General features: G+C 46.6%; 1 protein-coding gene across 1 annotated transcript in view; it reads right to left on the reverse strand.

The window, feature by feature from the left end:
* Positions 1 to 23440, reverse strand: part of SPATA24 (spermatogenesis associated 24) — a 1033606-nt gene that overhangs the window by 12611 nt on the left and 997555 nt on the right. The window lies entirely within an intron of this gene.

Genomic DNA, 23440 nt, shown 5'->3' on the forward strand with positions numbered 1-23440 from the left:
GGCCAGAGAAGGACTCCCTGGAATCCTGGTTCTGTGGGCCACTTCTGCCCTTAGGACAGCGTCTTCCATTAGAACTCTCCCCTCTGCTCCAAGGGGAGTCCACACCATGTGTGTTCTGGAAAGGCCTTTGGGACTTCTTGAACCACATCTTTCCACTCCTCTGATTCCTGGAATAGGCTCATTGAGGAGCAGAAGAATGTATGCCCACTGCAGACAGGTTCTTTACAGCTTTCTCACACATGGATACAGTTTATTTAACTTCGGGGCCAAACAAGGAGAATCTGTCAAAGGGAGCATTGACAAAGGAAAACTTGAACGGCTCTGCAAATTCACACAGGCACATACAAGCATGTCATCAAATTGCAACACCAGAACCTTCTGACCTGGCACTCCTTCAGCTGCATGTGCAATTAGCCTCATGGACGAATTAGAGATGGACTCCAGGGTAACTAAATGGGAGGCCACTTTTTGCTGGACCCCCTCAGCTACTGCTTCTGCTTGGGTATCCAACAGCTCCTTGACCAGATCCCTCTGGAGCCTAGTAAATTGTGCCAAAAAGGTTCAAGGACCTAATGGTAAAGGTCGATGATGTGTAAACCCGCTTCCCAAATCTGTCCATTACACTTGACTCCCGTTTGGGGTGATGAACACTGGAACTTTCCTTAGCCATTTCCTTTTTAGTGGCTGCCACTACCACCATGGCATATACTGCTAATCCCTTCACCTAGTATTGATGATCCTCGGGAGTGGAAAGTATTTTATCTGGTCTCCAGGGAATCTGCTTTATCAAATCAGGGGCCTACCATGCCCGCTGAGCAATCAATTTAATAAGATCATCAGCTGGAGGGGTCACCCTAGAAGTAGATGGGCGAGCACCAAAGGCTTGCAAGTACACAGACTCCATGGAGGTAGGATCTTTGGGCTTCCAGTTAACCCTATGTTTAAGGAATTCCAGAATGTCTCCAAAGGAGACGTCTTCGGGGGGTGACTGGGGAGAACCCTCCCCCTCATTGACATCTGTGTCCTCAGTAACAGACTCGTCAGGGGAGTCCAGGTGTTTCCTCTTACACAATTTCTTCCGAAGAAGCTCTTCAGTGGGAATATCAGAAAAGGGGTGACCCTTGGTCAGTATGCCTTTCATGCTTGGAGCTCGTTGTCTGGGTATGGAGGTTGGTGTTAGCTCTGGGTAAGCTGGGGTCAAGGGGTGAGACTTTGGTAACACAAGAGCCATCTAGGAAGTAGTAGTGGCCAAGGCCCTCTCCATGGCTTGAAAGGCAGGCCCCCCCGGAGGAGGTATGGAAGCCCAGACCTGAGAAAGACAAACTTGAAACTGGGGTCACATCTCCTTCGAGAGACCCACCTGCAAAGCAGGAATCAAGGAAGGGCCCCCAGCTGGTGCAGGCTAAAGCAGTAAGGTTGGCTCTGAACAAAACACAGGAGTCAACTCAAACCCTCTGGACCTAAAGGTGGAAGCCTGATCCCAGGGACCCATCAGTTCCGAAGGCACTGAGAGAGTCAGAGCAGTGCCCGGAACTGAAGACAAGGAAGTTGTTGATACTGAGGCCATTGGAGTCTGTGTTGTTGAAGTTGACAGCTCTAAAACCGACAAAGAAGTCAGAGGAAGAGTATTTGTAGGGGTACTGGGAGAGAATTTCCCTGTACCAGGAGGGAGAGGGGCCCGAGAAGATGGGAGAAGACCCCTAGCTGTCAGAAGCTGATCCACCAATCTCACTATGTCAACTTCAGAAAGACTCCTGGTGGAGCAAATGGACAATCCAGAAGGAGATTCAGGTCTCTCTATAAAAGAGCTAGGAAGTTGCCCTAGAAAGGAGTCAAGCAATGGAGAATATGTAGTCCTGGGTGTAAAGAAAGTCTCAGTCTTCGGCACTGGGGCAGAAGGTAGAAGATGTGGAGCTGCAGGAGATATCGGTACTGACGTGGTAACTAAAGAAGCCAGCTCCAACATTAAAGTTGTTACTGGAGTTAGTGTTGTAGTCGGTGCCAAGGATTTGGTGCTTTCCGAAATTTTCAGAACCTTAGATTTCAGTTCCGAAGAGGAACCAGCTGAAGGGTGTTTATGTTTTTTAGATGTTGGGGCTGATGGAAACTTCAGCACTGAATGAGCAGATTTCAAACCAGAGGCCTGAGAAGACTGGTCGGCCTTGGACAAAGCTTCCTCAAAAGGAGCCTTAAGAAGCCCTTTAAGGATCAGTTTATTTCTACGTTCTACCGGGGCTCTATTACTGAAGCCCTGGCAGATAGAGCACTCTAGATAAAGATGAAAAACACCCAAACAATATACACATTTGTCATGACCATCAGAGTTTGACATTTTCCTATCACACTCTTGGCACTGTTTGAAACCAGTGGTCGATACTGACTTATCTGCCATTATAGTAAGAAAGACAGAAGATGAAGAAAGAAAAAACTTGGCGAACACACAATCCCTCACTCACAGAGAAAGAATCCTATCAATGATGGTAGGAAAGATTACCCAATGGTAAGGAAAAGGGATGAGAGAAGAAACTGCCAACTATCGTAGGCAAGAAATACCAAATGGTACAGGTTAAGGAAACAAACTCGCACGACAGGAAAGGGTAGACAAAGTTCAGAAATTACTATAGTAACTTAAAGAAGACAGAAAGTTGGAAAAATGTAATATAACTTCTAAAATGTACTTAGCTGTGAGAGACAGTCAGCTGACCAGTCTTTCTATTAGCATGGCAAATGAGATCTGAGGTAATGCAGAGGGGCAATGTGGGTAGATTATTAGCTCAAGAATTTTTTGGGCTGGAGCAAGCTATGTAAAGGCCGGATCAGTTCTGAGTATTAGAATCGTAACCCATCAGTCGAGAGTAGATGAAATTAGACAACATCAGATTAACAGTTAACTCAGAGACATGCATTACTGTACATCAGTCAGGTATCAACTTTATAAAACCTGCACAAAGAAATGACATAACTAAGCATAAAAGCAGAACAAAGACATGCATATTTGATAAGTTTTCTATTCAAACTGTATTTGATGGCCATTCAAAAGACAGCAGTATCCCCATTTTTTTACTTGTGAAATGGTTTCATTTTGTCAGTTGAAAGGAGCCTGCGGGTTGCTGAAATGGGTGGCTGCACTTTTTGTAAGATATTCAAAGGTCATCTTCAACATTTAGCCATGACTGTTACTTTCCCTTGATAACAGCCAATAGTGTGAATCTACATTCACAAAGAAAGATAGAAACAAATGGAATGAGAACTCTTTTATCTTTTATAAGATTTTTAAGTATGTGGACTGTGTTGGTGTGTGTCCTTAACTGTAGCTGATTGAGTCAGAGGTCACATTTTCTCCAAATGATGCTTGTCTTTTGTTTTACTTTTCTATTTTCCCCGCTGCACTGGTGGTGCTGTTGTTTTTCCCTGGTCGCTGTGCATTTAGACAGATGCACTAAGCAAGTTGTTTCTTTTTTCCCCCAATAATTTTCATTGTCTCAGTTGTGTTGGTGTGTGCCTGGTTACAGCTGCTCATATTTTCAAAGATCATTGCTTTAATGTTTTATTTTTCTTTCTATGTCTCCTGTTGGACTAGTGGTTTGGTTCTCTGTTGCATTTCAGTTGTGACTGAATGAGTGGTTGCTTGAGACATAGTGAAAAGTGTGAAAAGCAGGATTAGCAGTAGTAAATTGTAAGTGCAATTTATTTTTAGTTTACTGTTTTTAAGCCTACTAAGTTGTACCAAATATATACAGCTATACATCATGTTGTAAACCCTGGCAGTATCTCAGTTCACTGTGTGTGACCAACACTAGTCCATAATGTGGTTTTGGAGTGCTTGACTGATACTTTTTACCTGTGCCATTTATACCAATAAAAAGAAGTTATGTACTCACCATAACGGTCCATGTTTGTACTCCATCTCACCCTTCATTCTTACTGATGGGATCGGAGCTGATCCTCGGCTCCGACTCGGCCTATTTACAAGCTCGAAGTCTTCTAGTTGGCTTGTGGCTAGGTAGGTATCCCATGGAGCACCAGTACAATCCCCAGATCTTGTTTGCTGCTAACTAGGAGAAATAATAACAAACATACAGAAAGAAGCTAATACTAAAAGGTCTCCAGTGAATAACGATAACAATACTGGTCTGTCTCCAGGTACTTCCAGGATGGGGGTAGGACGGTGGGTTCGTAAGAATGAAGGGCTAGATGGACTACAAACATGGAGCGTTATGGTGAGTACATAACTTCTTTATGTTCTGTAGTCATAGCTCACCTTCGTTCTTACTGATGGGACAGCATCCCTAGCACCTTATTCTTGGGTAGCTCAAGGAAAAATGTAGCTTTTCTCCCCGGGCCTTTGCTGAAAATGGACATGCATCCAGTCTGACTATCCCAGTCAACAAATGTAAAATAAAATAAATAAATAAATAAAAATACTTACCATGGAACCAAAGGATGCACTACCCCTAGAGGCTGAATCCAATTTGTAATGAGTAATAAATGTGTTACGGGTAGCCCAAGTTGCTGCTGCACAAATATTATCAAGTGGGACCTTGGCTTGAAAGGCTGCAGAGGTAGAATGAGATCTCATAGAATGAGCCTTGATTTTAAAAGGCAAAGGTCTACCCTCAGAGGTGTAAATGTAAGCTATACAGCTAGAAATCCAATTTGTGGGTGTCACTTTGGAAACTGGTAAACCTGACCTGGATTCAGAGAAATAAATAAATAATTGATCTGATTTCCTGAATTCCTTTGTCCGGAACAAATAAAAACGTAATTGTCTATGGACATCCAACTGATGAAACCTGTATTCTGTTGCGTTGGAATGATTAGGAAAGTACACTGGAAGTTCTATGGATTGGTTCAAAGTGTTATGGGAACAGACCGTGGCGACAAAGGAGGGATTAGTATGAAGAGATACTTTGTCTTTGTGAAAAATCAGATAAGGGGGTTTTACAGATAATGCTTGTAACTCTGACACCTGTCTGGCAGATGTGATAGCCACCAGAAACAAAGTCTTCCAAGACAAAAATTTCAAAGGCGATGAATGGAATGAGAAGGCTCAAAGGGCAGAGACGTCAATTTGGATAGCACAAAATTCAAATCCCATAAAGCAACAGGTTCTTGAAATGGGGGTCTTAACAAAGTGGCACCTTTGAGGAAGGTTTTGCACAGCCTATGTGACATCAGATTAGAATCTTGTATGCCTAGATGAAAATTAGAAATCGCTGCCAATTGAACCCTGACGGTGGCAGCCGCAGATCCTTGGTGGAAAAGCTCAGACAGGAGTTCCAAAACCACCGGAATGGAGGTGGTATAAGGGTCAACATTCTTTTTCTCAGCCCAGATAGAGAATCTCCTCCATTTACTGGAATATAGTCTCCTAGTGGAGGGTTTATGAGAAGACGTTAGGATATGAGTTACAGAGGGTGAGAACTCATGAACTGGAGCATCCAAGCTGTCAAATTGAGGGTGTGTATAGCGGGATGAAGCGAGCCTGACATGTGCGTCAAGAGATCTGGTACTGGGTCCAGAATCCAAGGATTATCTAGGAGAAGAGGCCAGAGAAAGGGAACCAAACCTGATGAGGCCAGTAAGGAGAAATGATGATCAGTTTGCTTCCCAGCCGTTTCACTTTCTGAATAACCTTGGGTATGAGAGGAAAGGGAGGAAAAGTATAAAGGAGACCCAGGGACCAATCGTGAAACAGTGCGTCTCTCGGTGACTCCCCCGGAGTGGGGGATGAGGAAGAAGTAGCTACTGCATTTGTCATTGACTTGGCTCGCAAAGAGATCGCAACAAGGCTGTCCCCATCTCTGGAAAATCTGCTCCACTATTTCCTGTTTCAGAGTCCACTCATGAGGCATCAAGATTGCCAGGATGAGCTTGTCAGCTATCACGGTGGTTGTCCCTGGAATGTGCGTTGCCACCAGAAAATTCTGGGAAGATATCGCCCATTTCCAAACTCGAATGGCCTCTCAACAGAGTGGGTATGATCTGGTTCTGCCCTGTTTGTTGATATACCATACTAGCGATATGTTGTCTGATCGTATCGCAATCGTCCCCAGAGGCAGAAGATCGTGAAGCGCTTGCAACGCCAGGAGCACCGCCCTCATTTCTAGAACGTTGATATGCAGGTGAGCCTCATGATCTTGCCATGTGCCTTGGACAGTTCAGCCTAGATAATGCCCCCCCCCCCCATCTGTGAGGCATCCGTGGTGACAGTGGCAACTGGTTGGAGAGGAGCAAATGAAGTGCCCATGGTTAACTGATTGGGTAGAGTTCACTAAATGAGGTCCTTGCAAGACTCTGTCAGCAGTATGTGATGGGATAATGGTAGGTGCTGGAAGGACCATTGGGTCGACAGCAGCCACTGAAGAACCTTCATGTGTAGTCTGGCTAGCGGCACTAGTAGTATGGTGGAAGCCATAGTCCCTAGAAGCTGCAGAATAGTCTTGGCCTTGACCTTTCGTAGGGGGAGAAGACATTGAATTTGAAGGACCAGATTCTGTGCCCTTTCAAGTGGAAGATGAGCCAACATGTCTACTTTGTCTATCTCTGCATCTATAAAATTCACAGACTGAGAGGGCAATACGGCAGATTTTTCCCAATTGATAGAAATCCCCAACTGGCACAAAGTTGAATGGTAGCGTCCCTGGTCTGAAGAATTAGATGCCTGGTGGGGGCAGTCAAGAGCCAGTCTTCCAGATACGGAAACACCTGGAATCCCCAAAATCTCAGGTGAGCTGTCACTACTGCCATACACTTGGTGAACACTCTGGGGGCAGTGGTGAGACCAAAAGGCAGAGCACGAAACTGGTAATGACTGGCTCCCAGCTGGAAGCGTAGATGACTCCTCGACGCCCTGTCCATTTTTATGTGGTAGTAAGCGTCTTGGAGGTCTATAGAGCACATCCAAGTGTCTTTCCCTAATAACGGGTGTATAGACTGCAGTGTCACCATCCAGAACTTGTCCTTCTTTACTAATTCATTCAATCTGCTGAGGTCCAAGATGGGCCTCCAGTCCCCTGTATGTTTTGGCACTAAAAAGAATCTGGAGTAAGTTCCGGATCCTATTTGGTCTGCTGGGATGGTTTGGATGACTCTTTTTGCCAGCAACTTGTAGACCTCCACAGTTGCCTGATCCCTGTGATTGGGTGGAACATTCAGGATCCTCTTGGGAACACAGGGTGGAAGAGAAAAGGGTATGACATAACCTCTGGTAATAATTCTTTGTACCCATTTGTCTTGAGTGATACTTAGCCAGGCTTCTGGATACAAAGAAATGCGACCCCCGACTGGCTCCAGAGAAGCATAGTCGGGCACCACATCAGCAGCGCTGGTAAGGCCGGCCCCAAAACGAATTGCAGCCTCCCTGATTTTGCGGTCTGCCCCTGCCTTTAGGGTGACGTCTACCATTTCCTCCTCCTCCTCTGCCTCTGAAGGAGGAGTCACCCTGTGCATCTTGGAAAAACCTCTGGGACTACTTGAACCACATTTTACCACCCCTCTGACCTTTAGGGTATGGTCTAGAGAGGCAGACACCTTGTCAGGGACTCCCTGTAAGGTAATTCAGTGATCTAAGAGTAAATGCCACTGAAGAGAAGATACGCTTCCCGTATCTGTCCATCGTTCGGGACTCCTTATTCGGCGGATGGACAGAAGACGTTTCCACTAGCTCCTTCTTAGTGGCCGCCACCACCATGGCATCTACGGGAACACCTTTAGACAAAAATTCCTTTTCTCTGGGTGCAGAAAGAAACTTATTTGGTCTCCTGTGGACTGGCTCCATGGCATCAGGAGTATCCCACACCTTCCGACTAACTTGCTCCATGAGATGGTCGAATGGTGGAAACACCCAAGAGGCTGAAGGTTGAGACCCGAAAGCCTTCAGGTACACTGACTCCTCATCAGAAGGGTTGACAGTGGGCCAGCCGCACCTCTGCTTAAGGATTTCCAAGATGTCTACGAAGGAGACATCATCAGAGGATGACTTGGGGTACCCTTCTGACTCCTCGAGGTCAGTGTCCGAAGTAAGAGACTCATCCTGGAAGTCTACATGCTTCCCCTTGCATGTTCTCTTCCATTGGGGCTTCTCAGAAGGATATTCCTGGGAGGTCTTGGAAGTGTGGGGGCCACCAGCCGGTGGCTCCTGAGGCTGCAGGTCTCTACTGTCCAGACAGGCATTAGGAGCTGAGACAGAAGTAGGTGCCCTTAGGGGGAGAGTGTCAGTACCCCTGGTAGGAGTTGATGATCGGGACAGCACACTCCTCATCATCTCGAATGCCGACCTCTCTGGCTGAGAAGACCTCCTCGGCTCAGAGGAGACCGGGGATGCCATCGGTTCCACAGCCATTGGCTCCGAGATAGATGTAGGGTCCAAGCTCACCCTCACTGATGCGCCGAGAAGAAAGCTCGGAAGTGAAGAGGTTCTGTTCCAGGCATCCCTATCGGGGTCGACTGGGGAGCTTCGGCTCCAAGACACCACAGATGGCACCAAGAGTGCTGGAGCGGAACTCGGATCCGAAACAATTTCATGGGGAGCTGGAACCGAAGGGTCCATCAGTGGTAACAAGCACTCCATTTCCGAAAGACCAGCATGGCTCGGAGGAGGGATCACCGAGGGGGGGGGGGCGGCGGACTCAAGTGGCACCGGAACCGACTGGGTCAGAGCCAACAATTTGAGTAAGGCAGATGACTTCAGCAGTCTCAGCACTACCGTCTCCACATCTTCTTCCGATAAACTCCTGTAAGACCTGGAGGACAGAGTAGGAGAACGGGATCTCTGCAGTATAGGTGACTTTAATGTAGGAGAGACCAGTAAAGGGTCCATAGACCGGCTCCATTGAATACTCTCAGTGGTCAGCTCCGAACTACTTGGTGCCTACCCTGTAACCACAATAGTAAAACTCTCAATCGGTTCCGAACTCAGTGGAGCCGATGAGACAGTACTTTTGTCAGGCTTAGTAATTTTAAGATGCAGCTCTGAGACACCAGCCGGTGCCAGGGAGGGCCTCTTAGAGGATTTGGACTTTTCCTTTTTACATCCCTGAGATCTAGCAGAGGAGGAAGAGCTAGCCAGATCTTCCTCAAAAGAAGGCTTTACAAGACTTTTTAGAATAACCTTATTTTTCTTTCTTGCAACACCCTAGCACTAAAAGAATGGCAAAATAGACAAGTTTCTTGTAAGTGGATGGTCCCAAGACAGTAAACGCAGTTACTGCGGCCACCTGTTATGGACATACTCTGTGAGCATTTTATGCATTTTTTAAAGCCAGATGGCTTATTGTCCTTGCCTTCCTTAGACATCTCACAGAAGATGAACTTGCGCGCACACACACACACACACACACACACACACGCACACACACACACACACACACACACACACACACACACAAGAAAGTGGGAGGACTAGATCCTCTAACTTAAACGGGCCTAGCCCTACAGGAACAGTAAAGGAGCATCATGGGGACTAGGTCCTCTAACTTAAACGGCCTAGCCTGGGAAGGAAAGAAAGGTAAACTAGGTCCTCTAACTAAAATGGACCTAGAGGGCACAGAAACAAGTAGAGAGACTCGCACACACACTAGAACAGGAATATAATCTGAATTGAGGAAAACACAAGGAACAAGGTGAATAGAACCTCGTTCTGTCTGTAACAGAAAATATAAGCAAGCGGAAGCTCCGCAAAAAAGTTATTATTTACAGTATTTAAGCAAGCACACAGTCTAAACTAAGCACAAAAGGCGCCTACAACTACTAATATCAAAGGGATGAAAAACAGTCGATAAAGGAGTCTAAACAACTATAACAACAAAATAATTACTGCCACACAGGATACCACGTACTATAAGGCCAACGGCCAAATGTACTTAAACAAACTGCACACAAAAGGCACTCTACTAAACGCTAACTATCTAAATGCAAACACTACACTAACTATAGCTATAAAAAGCTAGATAACACTTTCAAAATTGAAAATAGAAGATTTACCAAATTTTTGAAGAAAATGTGCAAAAGTTAGCCACGGCCAAGAAGAAGCACATCCGAACTCGTCGACACGGCAAATGAGATCTGGGGATTGTACTGGTGCACCATGGGATACCTACCTAGCCACGAGCCAACTAGAAGACTTTGAGCTTGTAAATAGCCAGTCGGCTCCGATCCCATATGTAAGAATGAAGGCGAGACAGGACTACAGAACATCAATAATTTTCTTTTTTCTTTATGTTCTTTTATAATAAAAATGTTACAGTTGACTGTATGTTATATATCAGGCTTTAGATTCAACACTAAAATGTGACTATTAAGGATCAATTCTTGCACAACATGGACTAGACAGTTACTACTGCTTAATGAAATGGCAGCTCTGGCATTTTTAATTGCATTTCTATTACTGATTCTTTGAGAATCTTTAAGAAGTTATGTAGTCACCATAATGTTCCATCTGTGTTGTCCATTTTCATTCCTCCTCAACTGTTGGGTTTGGATCTGACTCGGACATTACTAAAGCTCAAGTTAATCAAAAAGCTCTCAAGCTTCTACCTTACCCATAATGCACTAATCCCTAACATACCCCAGATCTTGTTTGTTAACTTTACCTGAAGTGGTATCTGTCAATGTGCATATATAAAGACACATAAATTTGTACATGTCCTATAGAGGGAACTATGTCCGGAGTTCAATCATAAAGAACAGTGGTGTCCTTACAATTATCTCTTTCTTCCAAAAGATTGTTGAAATAAAGGATGGGGGTTGGTCAGCGGGAAGGTGAGAAAGAATGAAAATGAACAACACAGATGGAACATTTTTTTGAGTACATAACTTCTTTATTTGATGTTGTCAATTTTCATTCTATCTTCAGCTGTTGAGACAGATTCCCCAGCTACCTAAATCCCCAGGTGGACTCTAAGGAAGAATATTCCTGAATACATCTGAGCCAAAAGCTGCTCTACCCCTCATGACCAAATCTAGTTTGAAATGAGTGATAAAGGTATGATGATTTGCCCAGGTTGCAGCTGCACATATGTCGTCCATGGAGGCTCTGGATAGAAACACTGAAGAAGTTACCATGGACCTAGTTGAATGGGCTCTTACAGGTTTAGTTAAAGTTAGACCTAGTTTTGTTATAGACAAAAGAAATACAGTCAGCCATCTGGCTAGAGTTACTTTTGTAACTGGCTTACCCAGTTTCAGATCTGCAAAGGCAACAAACAATTGGTCTGTTTTTCTGATTTCTTTTGTCCTATGTAAATAAAAAACTAATTGTCTGTGAACACCCAATAAATGCAACATATATTCATCTTTGTTTGCAAATTCAGGAAAGAATACTGGCAAATTAATGGACTGATTTCTACTGGATTTTGACACCACCTTGGGAAAGAAAGAATAACTGGTTTGTAATGTAACTCTATCCTTATGAAAAATCAAGTAGGGAGGTTTCGAAGACAAGGCTTGAAGTTCTGATATTCTTCTAGCTGAGGTAATGGCCACTAGAAAGACAGTTTTCCAAGTCAGGAACTAAAGGTCACATTTAGCAGCTGGTTCAAAGGGGAAATGAATTAAGGCTGACAGTACCAAGTTCAAATCCCATGGTGAAGTAGGGTCTTTATACGGGGGTCTCAATAAAAGAGTGCCTCTCAAGAATGCTTTACAAAGTTTAGAAGAGGCCACAAAAGAAATTTCAAATCCAATATTAAAATTAGATATTGCTAACTGACCCTTAATGGTACAGGAGCTTGCCTCTTCATTAAAGATCAAGGCTAAAAATAAAAGTATGTTATGTATCAGAGCTGAAAAGGAGTCAATATGTTTTTGTTATGCCCAGTTAAGTTGTCTGGCTATTAACGGAATTGGAGAATCCATGCTGTTAGCTTCAGGTTTGAGATATCCGGATGACCATGTCTGTAGGATGTGACAGGATATCGGGAATTGGATCCAGAACCCAAGGTTGGCAAAGAAGATAAGACCACAGGAAGGGGAACCAAATCTGATGAGGCCAGTAAAGTGCAATAAGGATGACTTTGCTCTTCAACCTGGTGGCTATCTGCAGGAATTTTGGAAATAGAAGGATTATTGGGTAAGCATAAAGTAGGCCAGGGGGGCCAACTGTGAAGTACAGCATCCCTCTTTGACTCCCTCAAGGAGGGATTAGGGCAAATAACTGCTGCATTTGTTGTTTACAGGAGAAACAAAAAGATTGCAGCAAGGCTGTCCCCATTGGTGGAAAATAATTTCTGTCTCTTTCCTGTTGAGAAACCACTCGTGAGGCAGAATGGACCTGTTCAATTTGTCTGCTATCATGTTGGATTTCCCTGGAATGTGCGTTGCTATGAGAAAGTGTTTGAATGAGATTGCTCATTGCCACACTATGACTGCTTCTCCACACAAGGGCTACGATCTGGTTCCTCCTTGTTTGCTGATGTACCATACCACATATTGTCTGTTTGAATCACAACTGTCCCTAAGGGGTGAGAGTTCTGGAAGGCCTGCAATGTTAAAACCACTGCTCTCATCTCTAGGACATTGATATAAAAGTTGGCCTCTTTGGGGGACCAAGTGCCTTGAACTGTTCTCTCCAGAAACTGCCCCCCCACCCAATCTGGGAAGCGTCCATGGTCACTATGGTCTTGGGCTGAGGGAGAATGAAAGGACAGCCTTGTAGAACTTGATCTGAATGAATCCACCATCAGCAGTATCTCTTGCATGCCTGAGTGATCCTTATTTGTGATGACATGCAATGGTAAAGTATGGACCATTGTGTTGCTAGTATCCCTTGAAGAATTCACATATGAAACCTTGCTAGAGGAACTAAAATTATGGCAGCTGACATCAACCCCAAGGCCTGAAGGATCAGCCAGGCTAAAACCTCGGTACTACAAATTATTCTCGTTACAGAGGAAGAGACGCTGTTGCTGATGTCATGTTGAAAACTGCTCCTTTGAATTCCAAAATTTGAGCTGGTTGTTCATAGGTTGGTACTAGGCTATCGGCCCTAGGGCCTATACAAGCCTAGCCATAACAATTCCCTGGATATTTCTTCCCACACTATTTACTCCCTGAACCCCTGTCCAGCAGGGCGACTGACGTGATCCCCGGAGAGAATTTCCTTTCTCCCATCCAATCATCAAGGTTCCTTTTGAAAAGGGACAAAGAGCCGCTCTGCTTGACATGTATGGGCAGTCTATTCCAAAGTCTGGGGAGTCTATGGGTCAGGAACCTATCCCTCCAGCATGTTTTGTTTATTGTGATGACAAGGTTTAGATCCTTGGAGCATGTGGCTCTGACGGATTGGGATTTCTTTAAGTGTAGCATGTCCAACAGCTCTGGGTTTGACATGGCCTTGTATGTTAAGCAGAGATCGCCTCTGAGTAGACGATATGCAACAGAGTATAGCTGGAGTTTTTTAAGGCGGTCATCATAGGGCATCTGCTTTAGACCTGTGATTCTTTTAGTGAGGTATTTCTGCAGCCTTTCCAGTTGTTGCAGATGTCTTGAGAGGAACATACCAAATGGGGCATTGTATTCTATACTGGGTCTAATGAGGGATGAGTACAGTGGGACAATGACCTCCTTTTTTCTGGATGAAAAGCCCTTAGTGATGAGGTGTGCCTCACAGAAGGATTTCCTGATTGTTGTGGCAATGTGGTTATCAAAGGTGAGACCACTGTCCACCTGTGTCCCTAAGACTCTTATCACACTTTCGGTGTTTAGTGTACTGCCAGCTATGTGGTAATTCACGGGTACATGTTTTTTCCCAAAGGGGATAACTATACATTTCCTGGCATTGAGCTTGAGCCCATGGCTCTGGCACCAAGCAGCTGTTTCTGTAAGGCCCTTTTGTAGAGTATCCACATCATTTGGGGATTCAATAACGGCTCCCAGTTTGCAGTTATCTGCAAACTTTGTTAGCCAGAGTCCCTTAGTGTTGGCCTGTACTTCAGAGAAGAAGATGCCAAACAACAGCGATCCCAGGACTGAACCCTGAGGTACTCCACTTGTCACTTGTCTGGAGCTGGATTTGGAGTCGGCTACTTTTACAGTGTGGGTTCTGTCAGTAAGCCAGTTGGCAACCCATCGAGTGACGTAGAGATTAATGCCCAGCTTAGTAAGTCTATCTATGATTCCAGAGTGTGGGATGGTGTCAAAGGCCTTGGCGAGGTCCAGATAGGCTGTGTGGACCGCATTACCCTTGTCCACAGCTCTGGAGACTGATTTGAAGAAGTCAATCAGGTTCACGAGACATGTTTGGCCCTTCACAAACCCAAACTGGGTGAAGTCCAGTGTTTGAAGGTTGCCAATGTCTTTGTTTATAAGTTCCATAATAATACGTTCCATGGCCTTGCAGATTAGGCTCATCAGACTGATGGGGCCATAGTTCCCGGGATCCAAGGTGGATCCCCCTTGTGGAGTAGGATAACTGTAGCTGTGCACCACTCAGTGGGCACGAAGCCTGAGGTGAGGCTATGATTAAACATGACACTTAGGTGAGGTGCCAGTTCATTTTGTAGTTCATGCAATACACAGCCCCGGGATGTCATCTGGTCCCATGGATGCTGTATTCTTAGCTTTGGAGAGTGCGTTTTTTACCTGTTTGGCCATTATTGCTGGAATTTGGCAATCTTCCGGTACTGAGATGGGCCGTTTAGGGGGTGAGAGGGGGGTGAAGTTAGCAGTGAATTGATCTGCCAGGATATTGGCAATATCCTTGGGATCAGTATATTTAATGCCATTCTGTTGTAGTTCAGAGCAGATCTGAGCATTTCCATTTAGACTCTTGACATAGTTATAGAATGCCTTTTGGTTGTCTTTGGAATCTTTGGCAATTTTATTTTCATAACTAGCTTTGGAGGATTTTATGAGGGATCTCAGCTTCTTACTGAGGCTGGTAAGGGGTTTTTTTGCATCCTGGGATTTTCCACTTTTCTGCAACAGTTTCTTCCTTTTGTTGTAAAACTTGTTTATGGCAGGGGACCACCAGATTGGCTTCCTTTTTTTGGAGCAGAGCATCGTGGTTCTATCTGGGATGGTACGATGCATGCAAGAGTGGATGTGCTCATATAGTGCCTTAGTGTCAGATTCAGCAGTCAAACTTTCAGTTCCCGTCTGCATGGGTGCCATGAAGTTTGTCACTTCTGACTTGAGTAGCATGAAGTTGGCTTTGGAGAAGTTTTTATGGAGGTTTTCTTACTGGGGGGTAGGGGTGGGATGTGGATGTTAAGGGTGATTAGCTTAAGGGTGATTAGCTTATGGTCAGATCTGACCAATGAGGGGGTGACCATAGGTGTGAAGCATTGATTTCCCATGTTGGTAATGACCAGGTCTAGGATATTGGAGCCCCTAGTTGGACTATGGATTAGCTAATCCAGGGCATTGAAATTTATGAATTCCAAGAACCGTTGGGCAAAGGTGTTGGTACATGACTAGTTTTCCCACTTAATGGCAGGGTAGTTGAAATCACCCAGTATTAGGGTGTTTGGTTGTATCTTAATATTTTCCAGTATGTTTAGAAAGGTGTAGTGAGAATCTTTGGGCATGGTGGGGGATCTGTAGCAAGCTACAATTTGGACTGCAGTCTTACCTAGTGTTAGTTGCACCTGGAGAATTTCAGACGCATTGTGTTGGGCAACTAGTCTGGTGGTGTGAATATCCTTGATGAATATGGACACTCCTCCACCTTTAGTGTTTTGGTCCTGGTTTGGTGGTTGAAAAGTGTGGTTAGAGTTGTAGCCTGGTATTGCAGGGGTGCTCTTTGGAGCCTTGAACCAGGTCTCACTTACTGCACAGACATCAATGTTCTCCATTTTTAGGAGTGTCTCGTGAGAGTGCATTTTGAGGTTTAGACTTCTAGCATTGAGTAGCATTACGTTCAGAATTTGCATGCTTGTACCTGTTACGGTGGTGGCTTTGTCCTTTGAACTTTGCCTAAAAAAGGCACTATAGGGGTGGCAAGAGCCTTAGCCAGTAACCTGAATCCCAGGGGCGACAGGTGCAGACCATCTCTGGCAAAGCATCATGGTCTGTCGATCATGTCGTCCCAGGCAGATACTGGCTCCCCTTTGAATGACACCAGAAACTTAGCCAATTGTTGAAGTCAATCATTTTGTCCTTATATTGTGGTATCATTCTGGGCGAAGGCAGGATGCTACTCAGGGCTACGGTCATACCTGCCTGGGCCACATGATCCGAGAGCTCTTCCATGTCTCTTTTCATGTAGTCCAGGGAGGTATGTCTCAAGTCATTCACTCCAACATGGACAATGACATTTGTACTTGTTGTGGAGTGACTTGAGTGCATGTGTTATGTGGCGTATCCTGGCACCTGACAGTTAGCTGACTGTAATTTTCAACTTGTTTAGCCTGGTGAGTGGGACATCAGTGTGCCTGTCCATAGAGTCACCTATGACTAAAGTGTTAGGTATGTTGTCTTGCCTTAGGGTCTGTTGCTGGGTGGCACACTGGTGTTGTGAGCTATGTGACACTTTGGTTGTGACTGGTGTTTGTTTGCATTTCAACTTTGGAGGTCATTGTTGCTTGAGCAGGTTGCAGTTAAGGGCCTCCACATATGTGGATTTAATGTTGCTATGTGTGGGTGTTGGTGGTGTGGGTTTAGAAGGGCTATGTGTTGCTTGAGGTGTAGTGCTGGTGTTAACCTTCTCCTCTTGACTGTCTAGCACAATCTTGGGTGGAGAGAGCTTTGCTTCCAGTTTGGCTATGTAAGTGCATCTCTCACAGGTTGTAGTGTTGGGTGGTAGGAGGAGAGGGTTGTCTGTGTACATGAGGCAATTGCTCCATTGCCCCAGTATGCCCAGATTCACCAGGTGGACAGGAGAAATCACTGGAGGCTGACCCTTGGACATGCCTAGTTTGGTGCTTATTTTGTAAAGTACAGGAGCTGTTTTCCCTTGCCTTAGAAAGGTACTTTGCAATTATAGGCTGTTTAGTGCCTACAATTAATTTCTCCTTATTAACAAGGAGAGCTGAGTGCTTCCTAGTGCTTTCCAGCAGGTATTAGAGCAAGTGCTAATCACAGGGATGCTTAAAGGTAAAATGAAAAAAAAATGGTTTATCCTAAACACTGCAGTGTGCACTAGATAAGTTAGATGTGAAAGTAGGTAAAAAGAAGTTATGTACTCACCATAACGTTCCATCTGAGTAGATACTTCATTTGTCTGCAACCTGTGGGTAGTCGGATCCAACCTCGGATCCGAACCGGCAGCTTTCCAAGCTCCAAGATCCGAGCTCCTAGCTCCTCCCCCTACCCATAATCCCTTGCTACCAACCACATTACCTCAGATCGGTTATTTTGCCCTATAGGCTAAAGACGGAGAAAAACTCCAAAGGAACAATACCTTACCGAGGTTCGGGGGATGGCAGGGGGGGTCGGTTGAAGACAAATTAAGTATCTACTCAGATGGAACGTTATGGTGAGTACATAACTTCTTTATCTGAAGTAGTTACTTCATTTGATCTGCAACCTGTGGGACAGAGTCCCCAGCTTACCTAAGACCCTGGGTGGTCCCTACGGAAGGATATTCCGAAGCACCGCGGAGCCAAAGGAAGCCCTACTTCTGGAGATCATGTCCAGTTTGTAATGAGAAATGAACGTATGGGAAGAGGACCAGGTAGCTGCTGAACAAATATCGTCGACCAGAACTCTAGACCAAAAAGCCGTCGAGGTAGCCACAGATCTAGTAGAATGCGCACGCACGCCAACCGGAGCTGGCTTCCCAGATGAAGTGTATCCCTGTCTAATACACTGAGAGATCCAATTTGCCACTGTCACCTTAGAAATTGGTTTGCCCATGGCTGACTTAGCATAAGAAACAAACAACTGGTCTGACTTGCGAAAATCTTTAGTCCTATGCAAGTAAAAACGTAGTTGCCTGTGTACATCCAATTTGTGCAATGTGTATTCACCCTTGTTTTGGAAATTCGGGAAGAAAACAGGAAGGATAATTGACTGATTAATGTTAACCTCTGTGGCTACCTTAGGCAGAAAGGAAGGATTAGTCCAGAGGGCCACTCTATCTTTGTGAAAAATAAGGTATGGATGCTTAATGCACAGAGCTTGCAATTCTGAGACTCGTTTGGCTGAAGTAATAGCGACCAAAAAGGCCGTTTTCCAAGATAAGAATTTTAATGGCACTGAGGCCGCCAGCTCAAAAGGTGGTCTTGTTAATGCTTGTAAGACCAAGGTAAGATCCCATGGAGGAACTGCCGGCTTAATAGGGGGCTTTAAGAGAAACACGCCTTTTAAGAAGGTCTTGCATATTTTTGCTGACGCCAAAGAATCTACGCCATCCCCTACATGATAATGAGAGATGGCTGCTAGCTGGACCTTAACCGTGGACACACTAGCTCCTTGTCTAAAAAGAAGGGACAGGAAGTCCAGGATAGTGGGAATAGGAACCGTAAAGGGATCCAATTCCTTATCCTTTGCCCAGATGGAAAAGCATTTCCATTTACTGTTGTAGAGCTCTCTGGTGGATGGCTTATGAGCTGCCACCAGAATGGCCTTAACAGGGGACGAGATACTGGGAGTCCTAGCCATTAACGGAACTGGATCAACCAAGCCGTGAGCTTGACGTTGACCAGGTTCGGAGTGTGGCATCTCGTCGGATGCGAGATTAGGTCTGGTCTGGGGTCCAGAATCCATGGGGGAGCCACACTGTGAGACTGCAGAAAGGGGAACCAGATTTGTCTAGGCCAGAATGGGGCTATGAGAATCACTCTGCTCCCCAACTGATAGGCTTTCTGGATGAATTTAATCATCAGAGGAAGAGGAAGAGGAGAATACGCATAAAGGAGACCAGGCGGCCAAGCATGAACCAGAGCGTCCCTGGGGGATCCCCCTCTGGGGGGAACTATCGCGAAGTAATCGCTGCATTTTGTGTTTAGGGGAGAAGCGAAAAGGTCGCAGCAAGGTTGACCCCACTTGAGGAATATCTGCTTCGCGACAGATGGATTCAGAGACCACTTGTAAGGGCTGAGGAATACCCGACTTAAGTTGTCTGCTAATATGTTGGACCGTCCCGGAATGTGCGTTGCTGCCAGAAAGCGGTTGGTGGAAATCGCCCATTCCCACACTCTCATGGCTTCTCGACACAGGGGGTAAGATCTGGTCCCTCCCTGTTTGTTTATATACCAGACAACGGACATGTTGTCCGTCTGGATTGCAATAGTCCCTAGAGGAAGAAGGTGATGAAGAGCTTGCAATGCCAAAACACTGCCCTCATCTCTAGGCCGTTGATATGCAATGCAGTCTCTAGAGGAGTCCACGTGCCTTGGACGGACTTGCCCGTGTAATGCCCCCCCCTCCCGAGGCAAGAAGCGTCCGTGGTCAACGTGGCTTTGACTGGGGGAATCACAAAAAGTCTCCCTTCTTTGAGTTCCTGAGCCTGTAACCACCAAAGAAGGGAATCCCTGCATGCCCTGCTCAGGGGAATCGGCATGTCTAAGGGATGAACCGATAGCGACCATTGGACCTGGAGAGTCCACTGTAACACTCTCATCCGCAGACGGGCATTAAGAGAAAGGCCGATCGCTGCTGACATAGACCCTGGCGCCCTCAGAACTAATTCTGCTGGAGGAGCAGGGCTCCGAAGAATGTCTAAGACTTGGAGAGACAAATTGTTCAGCCTGACCGATGTAAGAACCACTTTGGAGATCCGAGTATCCAACCTGGCCCCTATGAATTCTAGGACTTGAGTGGGGCACAGGCAGGATTTCTTTAGATTCACTGAAATGCCCAAACGACGGGCCAGAGAAAGGGCGTAATCTCACGCCACAACTAGAAGATGCCTGTTGGGGGCAGTGAGGAGCCAGTCGTCTAGGTAAGGGAACACCTGAATGCCCTGGAGTCTCAGGTGGGCTGCAACCACTGCCATGACTTTGGTAAACACTCTGGGGGCTGAGGTTAGGCCAAATGGAAGAACCCTGAACTGATAATGACTGGCTCCTAGCCAGAAGCGGAGGAACCTCCTGGATCGTCTGTCCATTAGTATATGGTAGTATGCATCCTTGAGGTCTAACGAGCACATCCAGTTGTTCTCCCGCAGAAGGGGGAGAATAGATTGGAGGGTGACCATCCGGAACTTTTCCTTGGGTATGAACAGGTTCAGGGACGAGAGGTCTAGGATGGGTCTGAGGTCCCCCATTTTCTTTGGCACCAAGAAGAACCTGGAGTAATAACCCAACCAGGACTGATCTGGGGGGACAGGCTAGATGGCTCTTTTTCTTAGCAACTCTGAAATTTCCAGAGTTGCGGACTCCCTCTGATGGGGTGGAACATCGGGGAGACCTTTGGGTTTGGGGGGGGTGTGTGTGAACGGTATAGTGTAACCTCTGGATATAATCCGGAGCACCCATCGATCCTTTGTAATGGACTCCCAGTTTGACAGGTGCTCCGATAATCGCCCCCCGACTGCCTCCAGAGAGGGACAGTTGGGCAAGCCCTCAGGGCTGTTGCACGGGTCTGTCCGAGAAAGGTTCTCTAGACCTGAAGTTACGCGGCCCTCCTCTGCCTCTGGGCCGGCGTCCACCTTGTCCTCCTCTGCCTGTAGAGGACGAGTTGTCCGCAGAAGGACGGGATTGCTGAGAGTTATGGAACCACACTTCTTTTGCCCGCTCTGATTCCTGGAGAAGGATCTTTGGGGGCTAGAGAAGCGGACTCCGACGGCCGACAGCGTCTTCCCATCCTTTTCGCTTTGGACCAGCGTGTCGCGAACTGTTGAGCCAAATAAGGCTGAACCGTCATAAGGGGCGTTCGCGAAGGATGCCTTAAAGGGATCCATGAAGTCGCAAAGGTGGAGCCAGGAGTGACGTCGCAAGACCACTCCAGCTCCAATAGCTCTAGCGGCTCCTTCCGTGGCATGGGAAAGAAGCCGCATAGATGTATTTGATATGGACTTTAGAGTGGCCATTTGAGTCTCAAAAACCTTTTTGTCTGGGACCGACATGGACTCCGGAGGGGCTGCAGTGTATTCCTTAATTAAGTCACGCTGTAGCCTAATGGTGTGTGCCATGTAGTTCAGCGACCTTATGGCAAAGGTCGCTGAAGCAAACATCCGCTTCCCAATATGGTCCAATGCCCGGGACTCCTTGTCCGGCGGATGGACCGAAGAACTTTCCTGGGCAAGTTCTTTCCTAGTGGCCGCCGCCACCAACATAGCATCAACCGGCGCGCCTTTGGACCAAGAAGGTCTATCAGAGGGAGGGCTGAGGACCTTGTCTGGGCATCTAGGGATAGGCTCCATGGTGTCGGGCTCTTTCCAAGCCCTGGTGGTAATTAGATCCACCAAGGGGTCGGCTGGGGGGGACACCCAGGAGGTAGATGGGCCTGCCTCAAAGGCCTCCAGAAATACAGACTCGTCCAGGGAGGGCTTTTGGGCAGACCAACCCCCTCTTATATGCAACATTTCCATGATGTCTCCGAAGGAGACATCTTCAGGGGGTGACCTTGGGGAGCCCTCCATATCATCCAAATCCGTATCCGTGGTAATGGACTCGGGGAGTCCAGGTGCCTCCTTTGCACTGATGCTTCGAGGCACCTCTTGGGACTGTCCGAAGAGGGCTCGTCCGCAGGGTGGTGTTCCTCCATAGGAACCAACTGGAGGGCTTGGGCAGGCTGTCCAGATGGACGGATGATCGAAGACAAACCCTGATACAGTGGGGGCACGGGTGGATCCGAAGGCCAGGTCGGGGACCTGGATGACCTCGACAGTACCCTCTCCTCTACCTCAAAAGCCGAGGGAGATTCACTGTCCCCAGCCTGAGAAAGTAACCTCCCTGGCTCCGAGGATAGGATCGGGGTCGGAGCCGAAGCAATCGGACCCGAGGTAGTGGTGTGCTCCGACCCAATCAGTGCCGAAGACACAACCACCCCCTCAGATCCGATGCCCCGAGAGCTCGGATCCGACAAGCTCGAAGGTATAGTTGGCGTCGAAGACACAACTGCTATCGGCGCCGACGTATCCCCGGGTCCGAAGGGGCCTGGATCCGACAACTCTGAGACCCGAAAACGGGTTGGAGAAGGAGCGACTGGGGCAAAAATGGGGGCTGCACTCCCTCCCAAAGGGGGGAGAGGCAAGAGCATCCCCATCTGCATCTGGGTCTGCAGAAATCTTTGCATCATCCGATCCATGTCTGCTTCGGAGATGCTCCGTGTAGACCGCGAAGAGGCAGTTGAGGCGGGCTGGGAGGGCCGCCTCGAAGACCTCGAGGGAGACCTATCCTCCTCCTCCGGCTCCAGAGAAAAAGAAGGTGAACGGAGCCGAGAGGACGAGGATCCGGAGACCCTCACAGGGGACTTCAGAATTTTCTCAGGCGGAGCCGAGGGATGAGACTCGGCCCGCCTTTTTTATCTATGACCCTCTCTGTCCCTGTGCTTCTTCTCCCTGTGGGAAGAAGCACTAGACTCCACAGAGCTGGTACTTGATAAGGGAGGTTGAGTCCCAGGTACAGCTGAGGGAGTAACCGGCGCCGAAGCTACAGGAGTAGCTTGAACCCGGCTGGGAGAGGAAGAAGAAGCTGATTCCTGGGGAAGTTTTCCCGCCAGGATCAGCTTGTTCTTCCTGTCCCTGAGTGCCCGGGGGTTGAAGGCCGCACATATCTGGCAGGCCTCCGATAGATGGGCTGCCCCCAGGCACAAAACGCACTGAGTGTGGCCATCAGCTGGGGAAAGCTTGTGGCCACACTCAGTACATTTTGAAAATATGGCCTTAGATACTTCAGCCATAAAGCTCTCTCACACACACACCCAAACACTAGGGGGGAGGGGGAGAGATAAAGTTAAACTAAGGGAAGATTAGTTTTTTTTTTTTTTTAAAGGGTTTGATTTTAAAACACACACACACACGTTTAAACAACAAAAAAGGAGTCTATAAATAGAACAATCTCACCAGGCCAGGAGTTCTTCACTAAGAAGCAACTGTCTTTAGCTGCGGCAAAAAACGATCTGGGGTAATGTGGTTGGTAGCAAGGGATTATGGGTAGGGGGGAGGAGCTAGGAGCTTGGATCTTGGAGCTTGGAAAGCTGCCGGTTCGGATCCGAGGTCGGATCCGACTACCCACAGGTTGCAGATCAAATGAAGTAACTACTTCAGATCTTAAGTTTCACCTGTCTAAAAAGTTAAGTTTTTGTGGAGCGTCACTATTTTTAAAACAGCAAGGCAGATTGAAAGAGGGTGGTCACTTTTGTATTCTGATACTATGGAATATAGTAGGATGGCCAATAAATTTAAATAGCTAACGGGGAGTGACTTCACAAAATGATAATTTTGTGCTTACTCATACAAGCCAGTGAAAGCAGAGAGGAAATGAGATATATGGTCAAATTAACATGAGAGGCAGGCAACTAGAAAGACAGTGGTATTTAAGAAGATGACAGTAAGAAGGTGGGTGGAGGTGACTCACAAGATACAGAGCTGTGGTCTCTTTTGAAGTTTTAA

Source organism: Protopterus annectens, chromosome 4.part0, assembly GCF_019279795.1.
Source record: "Protopterus annectens isolate FY-2018-M chromosome 4.part0, PAN1.0, whole genome shotgun sequence".
Lineage (NCBI taxonomy): Eukaryota > Metazoa > Chordata > Ceratodontiformes > Protopteridae > Protopterus > Protopterus annectens.